This window comes from Megalops cyprinoides, chromosome 6 (assembly GCF_013368585.1).
Source record: "Megalops cyprinoides isolate fMegCyp1 chromosome 6, fMegCyp1.pri, whole genome shotgun sequence".
Lineage (NCBI taxonomy): Eukaryota > Metazoa > Chordata > Actinopteri > Elopiformes > Megalopidae > Megalops > Megalops cyprinoides.
Genome location: NC_050588.1, coordinates 40,475,001 through 40,487,525, shown reverse-complemented (window position 1 = coordinate 40,487,525; position 12,525 = coordinate 40,475,001).

Sequence of the window (12,525 nt, the reverse complement as noted above, 5' to 3'; positions counted from 1 at the left end):
AACTGATCATAGCAGCATTTGCGGAGGAATTAGAGGAACTGGAGGTTTTTCTTACATTTATTCATTTAGCAGACGCTTTTATCCACAGCGATTTACATAGGTTACAGTTCTTTATAATGTTTTCCATTTATACAGCTGGATATTTACTGAGGCACCAGTGGGTTAAGTACCTTGACCAAGGGTACAGCAGCAATCCCCAGCGGGGATTGAACCAGCAACCTTTCGGTTACAAGTCCCGCTCCTTGACCACTATGCTACCCTGCCGCCACAGCTTCTTCAGCCAGAGCAAAGGGGAATCATTCCTGCACTGTGTCCCCAGCCGCCCGCAAAGTTTTCCTGCTGGAGGATATTCATATCATGATCATATTCCTCCTGAAGCTTTGTAGTGGAGGTGGACACTTGCCTGCACAAACACTGCACATTTCCTATTTCTCTCAGTCTTAGCCCCATAATTAATGACCAGTTGTTGTTGATCTAAGGCAATTAAAATGCCCCAAATTACAGTGGCTTTGGAGTACAGCTTTGGAGTGTGAGACTGAATTCATAATTGGCTTTAATTTGCCTGTAAATGTCATTTTTTGCTACATTTTATAATCCCAGCTTTACTCCATACAGTTCATTCATCAATAATTTAATAGTAACAGGGCTATTTAATTATGTGACATTTCCCTTTACTTGTGAGGCTTGACTATCTGAAATACATGCAGTTTGTAATGATACTATAATCATTTCAGTATATCATTTCCTGACAGGCCTATATGAAAAGCTATGTTATTTTATCATCAGTAGTTCATTTTTTCCAGCAGACAATTTCCACACAAATCAGTCTCTTTCTCTCTTTCCCTCTCCCTCGCTCTCTCTCCCTCTGGAAGGCAACATTCCAATTTGAAGGCAGATCTCATAAACTGCCAAGAAGGGGTTAAATCCCTCTGTGTTGCCATGGCAACTATGACAGGCCCTCTGTACTACTGACCTGACAGGAGTCGAGCGCGAGAGGGAAGGAGGAGCATTTGAGGGAAAGGGGGAGTGTCAGACAGACACACTCGCCGTCTATTGGGTGGGGGAAGGTCACATGGTCCCCTTTTGGAATGCTAATGCTGGATTTTTTTTCTCGGGCTCTCTCTCCTGCTCCTCCTCGTCTGTTGCGAGACTGCCGGATTGAACGAGACCCAGAAATGGTGTAGGATAACAGGGCAGAAACGCGAAGCCAAAGCCAAGGAGGGAGACGAGGCCTGGGCGCAAGGTATGGCAGACAGATCTATTTCTCCTTCTGGAGGGACACTCCTTCCTGCTGAGGCTCTGGGAGTGTGTGTGTGTTAGTGTGTGTGTGTTAGTGTGTGTGTGTTAGTGTGTGTGTCTGCATGCGTGCTGGATCTTTATGAGGAGGGACTCTTTGCTGTCTGTCTGCCAGAATAAAGATCCTCAAACGCGACCGCACACACCAGCCACCTCTGGCTAACCCTGTGAGAGCTGCAGGACAGCACACACACGCACACACACGCACGCACACACACACACACACACACATGAACACACACGCATGCATGCACACACATGCACACACGCACACACACACACACACGCACACACACACACACACATGAACACACACGCATGCATGCACACACATGCACACACACACATACACGCACATACACACACACACACTCACACACACACACACACACACACACATACACACATACACACACACACACTCACACACACACACACACACACACACACACACACATACACACATACACACACACACACTCACACACACACACACACTCACACACACACATGAACACACACACATGCATGCACACACATGCACACACACACACATATGCACACATGAACACACACATGCACATACACGCACATACACACACACACATGCACACACATACACATGCACACATGAACACAGTCACACACACACACACACACACACACACACACATTTATGAGTCTGTGTGTTGCATGGGAATAATTCCCAAACAAAGGAATTTTCCTCCAGACTGGCAGACTCTCTGAGGGATAATGATTTGATTGGCTGGTTTCTGTCACTGCTACCTCCATGGAAGGACTGTGTTTGCGGTGTGTTTCGGGACGCATGCAGACCCCCCCCCCCCCTCCTCAGCTGTTCCCCCGGGGTCAGGGGGCTCTGGGGAGATCCGGGGGCGGGGGGGGACAGGGGACCGGGCCTCTGTGTTTTGAGCAGGATGGCGTGTCGTTAGCGTGCGTTAGGGGACAGGCTGGGGTCTGGCTCCCCCCGGGCGCCTGGGCTGAGCCAGATGAGAGTGCAGTGTGAGAGAGGGGGAGATACCGTGTCCAGCAGAGAGCCGTAGCTCTGAGAGAGAGGGATAGCATGTCCAGCAGAGAGCCGTAGCTCTGAGAGAGAGGGGGAGATACCGTGTCCAGCAGAGAGCTGTAGCTCTGAGAGAGAGGGACAGCATGTCCAGCAGAGAGCCGTAGCTGTGAGAGAGAGGGGGAGATACCGTGTCCGGTAGAGAGCCGTAGCTGTGAGAGAGGGGGGAGATACCGTGTCCGGTAGAGAGCTGTAGCTGTGAGAGAGAGGGACAGCATGTCCAGCAGAGAGCCGTAGCTGTGAGAGAGAGGGGGAGATACCATGTCCGGTAGAGAGCCGTAGCTGTGAAAGAGAGGGGGAGATACCGTGTCCGGTAGAGAGCCGTAGCTGTGAGAGAGAGGGGGAGATACCGGGTCCAGCAGAGAGCCGTAGCTATGCACTGCTGTGTGAGAGCTGATGCATCGCCATGCTGCTGCTTCACCTCTGTCCCCTCCCGACGGGGTGGCACTGTGGGGGACCACGCAGGGACCGGGACTCGCAGCGGGGCTTTGGGGGCCCTGATGTACCCTTAAGAAGGGTGTATTGGTTCTGTAAATATCCAGCTGTCTAAACTGCATGAAATGTTGGCAGTCTAGGTGATGTTGGGTGAGGCCATCTGAAGAAATGCCTAATGTAAAGTGATGATTCATGCAGAGAGATACAGTCTGAAGAGGTTTAATCTCTCTGACCCCAGAGACAGACACCCTTCCTTCCCTCTTCTGTTCAAACTGTGTTTCTCAAGGTTGCAGAGCTGCCGTTAGGGACCAAAGGCTTGTTATTACTTTTGCAATGATTGTTTTACTTTATTGTTTGTATTTTTTGTTACATTTTTGTCTCTATTGCATTGTCATCACTGTCTTCACATAGTCAAACATGACAAATACAAAAATTCTAAAGATAATTTTAATATTGTTAAGTTTCTCAATCCCAGCATCCTGGCTGGCACCTGCTTAGTGTTGATACTTTTAAACAGGGTAAACAGCACAGGAAACAGCGTCGTCACAAAGGTCAGGAATGAAGCCCCCCACCCCCCCCCCCCCCCCACACTCTCACCCCGCTGACGCAGTTGGGGGGCTGTTGTGTGGGGCGTCTGCACTCAGCCCCTGAACGGGCCTCATTACAGGGATGGATGTCCACCTTCAGGCCTGATGCAGCCACACCACATATTTCCCCAGGGCATCGTAACTTCTGCGAGCAGCCAATTGCGATCTTTTTTGCCTTACACTTGTTTTTCCGGTTGCACAGAGCCACAGAGAGCTTGAGTGTATCACCCTTGCCCTCCCCAGGTCACAGAGATGATCAATCACAGATGTGTGCAGATACGCAGAACTTTTGGTGACCTCTGACCTCTCCGGAAACAAGAAACTTGTGGTCTGGTGACCTGCAGTGACCCTGTTGTGTGGCATAATGGCCATGGACAAGTACCTGGACACCTCCCACACACACACACACACACACACACACATACACACACACACACACACACACACACACACACACACACACACACACACACACACACACACACACACACACACACACATACACACACACACACTCACACACACACACACACACACACACACACATTTTATCCAGTTTGGAATCATCAAACTCTATTTGTCAAAAGCCAAAGTGAAGCTGACACCCAGTGTTTTTTACTGAATGTACTGGAGAGCAACTTTCGGTGTGACCAATCTTGTGATGATCATAGCTCAGTCACAGACACCTGAGTTGATGCTCATAGCAACAGTCCAGCTGTTTTGCAGTGGTGTGCGGAGGTGTGGTTACTCATGTATCACAGACAGGAATCAGTCACGCTTTTGAGATCCCACACACCAGGGGATGCAAGCTAAAAACGCTCCTTTCTCCTGATGAACAAGCCGTTGTGTCAAAGCCAGTGTTATAGCACCTTTTCCCACTTCCCATTAAATAACAATAAAGTTATTTTGATTCTAAAAATGAGATTGGAGATCAGTTTTTAATTTTAAACTAATTCTTTTTCATAATAAAATGAAAACTATCACATTAGACAGCATAACACAAAAGAAGTCTACAAATGGCTGATCTTTATTCAAATTTACATTAGTGTCAATCACAGACGGGCTCAGGACGATGATCCAGTGAAAGTCAGCTGTCCGTCTCGCCCTCGTGCAGCTCACCGGTCGCCCCCGTTGCCAGGATACGGGGTGTGAGTGCTCGCTGCCCACAGTTCCCTCTGACAGGAAACACCTGCCCTCACTGCCACTCAGAGGGGAAATGACACGGAGATACACACACACTCACACACTCACACTTACACACACTTACACACACTTACACACACACACACTTACACACACACACATACTTACACACACACACACACACACACACACGCACACACACTCACACACACACTCACACACACACACTTACACACACACACACACACATACACACTTACACACACTTACACACACACACACTTACACACACACACATACTTACACACACACACACACACACACACGCACACACACTCACACACACACTCACACACACACACTTACACACACACACACACATACACACACACACACAAACACAGACACACACACACACACACACAGATGGCCTGGGCCAAATGTAACTACAGGCATGCAGTGAAAATTCCTGCTGGGAATGGGATGGGGGGGTGAAGGCAGAACCCCCCCCCCCATCACTGCCACCATCGCCAGCACCACATCACATCATCAAAAGACTATATTCATTTATTCTCTCACTGTGGGTTAATCCCAGCCCCCCTCTCTCCTGGGAGACCCAGCCCCATTACAGCTCTCTGTCACAGGAGCACAGCGCTTCTCAGCTGAGCGGCGAGAATTCCCCGCTCACATAATGACCCTGCGGTCCTGTGGAGACACTGCGTCCCTCACACCAAGGGGGCGGTCACGCAAAACTCAGTCCTCAGGGTCCTCTCTGCAGCGAGCCGAATCCCCACAGGGCCAGCGTGTGAGTGGAGATCAGGGCGACCCCACCGAGGAGACGGTTTCCTCTCAGTCTGTGGGTCTCACTGTGCTGTGGAGCCTCTGGGCTGATGCCCTATATTTCACACGCAAACACAGAGGCGCATCAACGCCTGAAGGAGGAGTGAAATCTCAGTGGCGGGTCTCTGTGCTGGTACAGCAGCATTGTGTATGAGTCATTTCTCTGCCAGAAAAATGTGATCAAAATGAAAAAAACCTGGAAGACCGTACCCCTCAGCCTGGCAGTTAAACGGCTCAGAAAGAAGAGGCTTTTATTTCAGCTAGTCATTGTTTTAAAAGGCCCGTGCAGCTTCCCTCCTCAGCTCTGAGTGTTTAACGAGAGCTGGAAAGGCTGCAGGATGCTGAGGGACAGCTGAGCTGAGCAGCCCTGCTCTGAGAGCACTCTCAGCCGTTCCTGCAGCCGGAGCGATCAGCCTGTCGGTTCTCTGTGGCAGCACTGAAGGTGTCGTTTAGCTGATGCGGGGGGATTCCCTGCCTCTGTGACCCTGTAATTTTCTGTAACCCCTGTCACTCAAGGGCGTGTCTGTGGGGGCGGCGAGCTGTAAGTAGCATCAGAAAAACAAACCCCTGCCCCCAAGCCCCACCCCCCAGAAACACAGTGGGGGAAGGGGTGCCATTTAAGAATTAAATCCACCCCTCTAATCCCGCATGAGTGTGGCATCTGCATAATGACTCTCCATGAGGACACCCTGCAAAACCCAAATCCCCCACGTTACGGCCCCAGGGCCCCAGGGTGAGGTGAGTATCTTCACTGCGGAATGACAGAGGACTCAGGGCCCCAGGGTGAGGTGAGTATCTTCACTGCGGAATGACAGAGGACTCAGGGCCCCAGGGTGAGGTGAGTATCTTCACTGCGGAATGACAGAGGACTCAGGGCCCCAGGGTGAGGTGAGTATCTTCACTGCGGAATGACAGAGGATTCAGACTCTCTCACTCCTGCCACACGCTCTGCTTCAGTCCTCACTGCGTCCTCCCACCCTGTCAGAGTGACGCTGGCTGCTTTCCTGCATCTGACATGAAGACGTCCCGCAGTGTCTGCTGGGCGTGGCAGGGTAATGATCAGAGTGCAGTCAGGTACAGTCTGTCCACAGCACTGCCGCGGTGGAAGAGAGGCCATTGGCTGAAAGCAGACCACACCATTGGTTACATTAGAGAGAAGGCAGGTCAGCAGAAAAATGGCTTCTGATTCGCTCTGCTCCACCTGGCTCCTTCCCATCATCCCTCAGGTGCTCTCCCTGTGGACATACTCCCTGCCAGCCCTCAGGCTGACACAGGGCCTGAACGCAGACTCACGGCCTCAGGCTGACACAGGGCCTGAGTGCAGACTCACGGCCTCAGGCTGACACAGGGCCTGAACGCAGACTCACCGCCTCAGGCTGACACAGGGCCTGAGTGCAGACTCACGGCCTCAGGCTGACACAGGGCCTGAGTGCAGACTCACCGCCTCAGGCTGACACAGGGCCTGAACACAGACTCACCGCCTCAGGCTGACACAGGGCCTGAACGCAGACTCACCGCCTCAGGCTGACACAGGGCCTGAACGCAGACTCACGGCCTCAGGCTGACACAGGGCCTGAACGCAGACTCACGGCCTCAGGCTGACACAGGGCCTGAACGCAGACTCACGGCCTCAGGCTGACACAGGGCCTGAGCGCAGACTCACGGCCTCAGGGCCTGAGCGCAGACTCACGGCCTCAGGCTGACACAGGGCCTGAACGCAGACTCACGGCCTCAGGCTGACGCAGGGCCTGAGCGCAGACTCATCGCCTCAGGCTGACACAGGGCCTGAACGCAGACTCACAGCCTCAGGCCTGGTGGCCCCTGTTTCTCTTTGTGCACCTATACCTGTCTGTATCTGTGGATTTATCATAGCTGCTGACACCCTGGCAGTTGGAAAAGGAGATGTATTAATCCTGTTCAGGCCCTCACAGTAGTAGTGGTAGGTCTGTCTCGCCTGTTGAGTCACTGGCAGTAGCTGATGGTCGTGTTATTCAGTGTAAACTGCAGATTATGTGCTTCGGGGAGAGCCTTACGGTTCTGAGTCCTGTGGTTCTGTGCCGTGCAAGTTGGCATGTCTGTACTGGTGAATGGCTTGGGCAAGGTACTTAACCCAGAACTGACTCAGTAACTATCCAGCTGTATAAATGGATAACATGTAAAAACTGTAACCTATGTAAGTCACTCTGGATAAAGGTGTCTGCTAAATGCCTGTAATGTGATGGTCTCCTGTGCGTAGGTGAGCTCTGGGCCTGGCTGCCACCGTTTAGCTCACCTCCTTCTGCACCTTGCGATGGAAACGCTGGGCCTGCTGTGAGCTGTGCTGGTGGAGGGAGGCTTAGCCTGGCTTCTCTGTGTTTGCACTCAGTCGGGCTGCTGAAAGATGAGGCAGGGCTGAGTTCCTTTTGCTCGGAGTGTTTTCGGGGTGAGCAGTGGGACGCCTCTCGCTGTGCCGGTGAGGACGGGGCTGAGGTGTGTGGGGCACGCGAGGACAGAGAGGCCGAGACCCGGCTGTGTGTGTCCTCCGTGATTAATGGCCCCTCACAGCCGTGTGGCAGGAAGGAGCCTGAGAGCAGCCCGACACCACAGCACTTTCCTGCAGGCAGGAACCGTTAAGAGAACCCACACGCGCCCGGGCTCGGAGCGGGGTCACCCGGTGCAGTCAGAACCCAGCGGGCCGGGGTCCACGGGTGCAATCAGAACCCAGCATCCCAGGGTGTGTGCTTATGTGCGTGTGTGTGTGTGTGTGTGTGTGTGTGTGTGTGTGTGTGTGTGTGTGTCTGTGTGTGTGCGTGTGTGTGTGCGTGTGTGTGTGCGTGCGTGTGTGTGCGTGCGTGTGTGTGTGTGTGTGTGTGTGTGTGTGTGTGTGTGTGTTGCGGGTGTGTGTGTGTGTGTGTGTGTTGCGGGTGTGTGTGTGTGTGTGTGTGTGTGTCTGTGTGCGTGCGTGTGTGTGTGCGTGTGTGTGTGTGTGTGTGTGTGTGTGTTGCGGGTGTGTGTGTGTGTGTGTGTGTGTGTTGCGGGTGTGTGTGTGTGTGTGTGTGTTGCGGGTGTGTGTTTTATAACATTAGCTGGTCGTGTCTCCCTCAGGCGTTGTCTGCATGTGACGGAGGTGTGGCTGTCAGCGTGCCCCCCCAGCACACCCCCTACCCCCCCCTCCTCAGCACAACCCCTGTCCACCGTCATCCCTGCCTGTCAGTCTCTGTGTCTCTGTGTGAGTTTGTACAGGCTGCTGGGCTGTTTGAGATGAGTCCATTAGAGTCAGAGCGCTCAATTACACCCACAAGTGCCTGGGCTGCAGGTCGGCCAAACGCTCTTTCACTACGAGACAGACGCAGTCGGCTGTCCCTGTTCAGCAGAGCGCAGCGGCCAGGACCTCCATGCACAGATAAGCTGCCATTCAGGCCAACGCTGCCTCTCAGGAAGCCAGTTCAGGGCCAGATCTGCACAGAATTACAGCTGTTTCATATTAACTGCAGGGACAGAAACACTGGAGAACTGTTTCTTGATATCCTTGCATGAATGCTATTTTATCTTGTTAAACAGCGTTAAACTATTTTTTTCTTGAAATCAGATTCAGTTGTGGCTCTCAGCAGATATCAGTGCTTTGAGCTTGTCCAAAAGCCTTTCCAACCAACAGCTCCTCAAGATTCCATGACTCCAACAGCTCCTTTTCCACCAGGGGTTGTTGGGCCCAAACTATAACCAGGAACAGAACCTGGAAGCTGGTCTGAGTCCAGGCCACTCACACAAATTGCTGCAAATGCAGTAGCTGCTATTCTTCTGTTAGACAAACTTCTAAATATGTGGTGGTCTGTCCAAGTTCAGTTGCCCTGGGAGATGACATCTTGAATCTGACCTTCTCCAGTGCATAACGACAGATACACATCATGTCTCCACTTGGTGTGATCTGTAGAGAATTTTGGAATTAGCTAATTGCCATGAGCTGATTTTGCAGGCCAGCACTGTATACTACTCAAAAACTATCAGTATAACATCTGACCTTCAGTAAGTTACAGTCATACAAGCTCGATGTTGCACACCTCAGACTACCAGACTGAAGAATGATCAAAATCTTCTCATGGCTTCATTGTATGTGAATACAAAATGTATGTTTTCTATCCAGGTAATGTACAGGAATGATGAATGTACAAATGGATATTGTGTAGGATATTTTGTTATATAAAGCACATCATGTAGTCTGAAAGCCTCTCTCATCTTTAAAATAGTTATTTCAAACTGATGAATATGCAAGCAACACGTGCCGACTGTATCTTAAATAACGTCTGCAATGGGACATCAGAAAGGAGCATACAGCGCTATGGAGGGCACAGCGGTGGCATTCTGTCGGAAATCCAGGACATAATCATACATTCCCAATGTGAGCAGATTTTTCTCCGGGAGAATCTGCGCTGGGAATGCTGACAGGGAGGTGGGGGGAGGTTTGGCCGTGGAAAGCCCGGTCCGCGTTAGCGCACGCCCCAGTTCCCGGCTCTGCGCGTCCACACTTCCCCACGGTGCAGCGATGTGGATCAAACCGCGGCCAGACAGCCTCGCCCATCATAATTGATCTCAGGGTTTTTCCCCCCTTTTCTGAACCTGGTGGCTCTGCTCTGCCTCTAGAAGCAGCTAATCTATATGCTAATGAGTAGATTGCAATCAATGAAGTTCATGCTTGCCTGGGCCCAATCAATACGATATTACGGCAGCAGACGACGGCTGAAATACATTTATTACATTCAGCCACTCAGACAGATGAAATGGGCGTCTTTTTAATGCGCAGACAGAGCTGATAAGTGCTTTTGTTTGCCGGCTCTGATTTTCTCTATAGTTGATTCTACATTACGAAGGCTTTCTGTATGAATTTAAATTCCAGTGCACGACGTTTCATTCCACCAGTCCGGACAGTAATAGACACAGCTGGGACCTCTGTGTGCACTGATTCATGTCTGTGAGTGAGGAAAATGGCTTTGAACTGCTTCCTTATTCTCAGGTGAGATTGAAGATTAATTTCTCATCATGCATTAATAAACTGGATCTCTGTCAGTCTTTGTGAGGTTCTGGTCAGTCGCGTCTCCTATTCAGGTGTGAAAGTCTCACCTCCTGTCTGGCCACAGACTCCCCTTTCATTTCCATGGTTATGCCATGTGGCACCATTATAACATGATCCAGACCTATATCTCACACCCTGACCTGCAGAAGAGCCCTCTGGGAACTGATCAGTGTAGTGTACAGGAGTCTGCATGGCTCTTAAGTTGTGATTGCACTGACCTCTCTGTAAATGGAGGTTTGGTCTCGATTCATCCAGGTTATTCTGCACGCTGTATGCAGGTAGCCCCCACCCATCTACACACACACACACACACACACACACACAATCTTCTTTCTTGTTTCTTGTTTTGTTTTTGTGATCCCTATCTGCATGGGCTGGGCGATGTGGGCTCAGTGAACAGGAGGAGGCATCCAGATGACATATAGATCAGTGTAGCTGTGAAGGTTCTGTGCAGCAGTAACCTAAACTGTCTGGCTTTACTGCTGTGGTACTGCAGTGCTGACACGGCACCACAGCACCCAAAAACACCAGACCAGCCCTCCCTTCCCCTCCTTCTCTCTTCCTTTGAAGTTATTCTGATGAACGAGAGGAAACATTTTGCCCCGTTGACATGGGGGTCTCAGAACTCAGAAGGAGCTCTGAAATTAGCCTAACCTGAAGCCTGCCAACAGCCTGTCAAGCTAATGTAGTCATTATCATAGAATTTTTGTTGTTGTTGTTTTTGTTTTGTGATGCATTCATATTGTGTGTCTGTATCACAAATGCATTTTCATACTTTTAGAATATTATTTGTACGTATTTTCATCTGTACTTGTATTTTTAGGATAAAGGTGCCTTTAAACTCAAGGCTTCGAAGTTATAATCATTTCCCTTTTTTGGCAGTAATATGTCACATTGTGTCAGGACGGGGGGGGGGGGGGGGGGGGGGATACAGAGAATAAAACCCATTTCCTCATTTCACCCCCCAACCCCACCCCAACCTTCATTTGAAGTGAGCCGTCTGCCTGATCTGCATGATATAAACCCGGGGGGGTCTCCCGAGGAGCCCCATTGGCTGTCGCTAGGATACCCAATAATCACTGGGCAGGCAGACAGGCAGTGGAGCTGGTGGGATGGGAGCGGGGGGCAGGGGACTGGCTGGGGGTGAGACACACTGCAGGCAGCCAATGGCGTGTCTGCGCTGGCGTGCAGGGTGGGTGGAGTCCCGGGGGATGCGCTGGAACACTATGGGTTCTCAGTGGGGGGTTGGGGGGTAATAAATGTATGAAATGGGCTTTGTCTCTAAGGAGCCTTTCCCCCTTTCCATTTAACCGTTTATGTGCAGCCTGCCGTTTAATGCTTAACTGTGTTCTGGCATCAATAAGCCCGCCAGCTGACCAGTCACTGATCGACCAGCAAAAACACAGTCCATCCCCACAGCAAATCCCTCTCACACTGGAAAATCCTCTAACATCAAAGTGTTCAGTCAGACCACGATACCATCATGCTGCCAGCCAATGAGAATGCAGCGTGTAACTGTCAGATACAGAATGTACCCTGGTACCTTATTGGGTCTCCTTTTACTAATGGCTAGTGTAGAGAGCTCATTAAAAAGAGTATAACATGCTGCTGTACAGCGTAAGCAGTCCTAACCAATGTACCAAATGAACACAAAATAGCCAAATTAGCGTTCCCAAGGTTCAAGATTCACTTTATTGTCCCACACTGTGCTACAGGGAACAAGAAACATAGTACATAAACATAGTACGTTTTTGATTATTATGTTCTTAGGTATGTTTCTTGTAGCTTATACAGTGTATAAGCAGCAGTCTCTGCCCTGAAAGGCCTGCCCTGTGAGGAGGAAAATACCTTTCTGTCACTGTGATTGATGCTGCTCTGGGATAGAGTCCTGCCGTGCCACTCAGGTCCACATGGAGAAAGCACATAGTCAGCGCAGCAGGGCACGGTTTACTTCAAGCAGTTATTCTGATACTGAAAGTTATAAGAATGAGTGGTAAAGAAAACAAGATCTGTGCTGAAGATCAAAAGCAGTGTGCTTGTCTGTGTCGGCAGTGGGGTGTGGCAGAGGGGTGGGTTAGTGGGCGGGGTCATGGGTG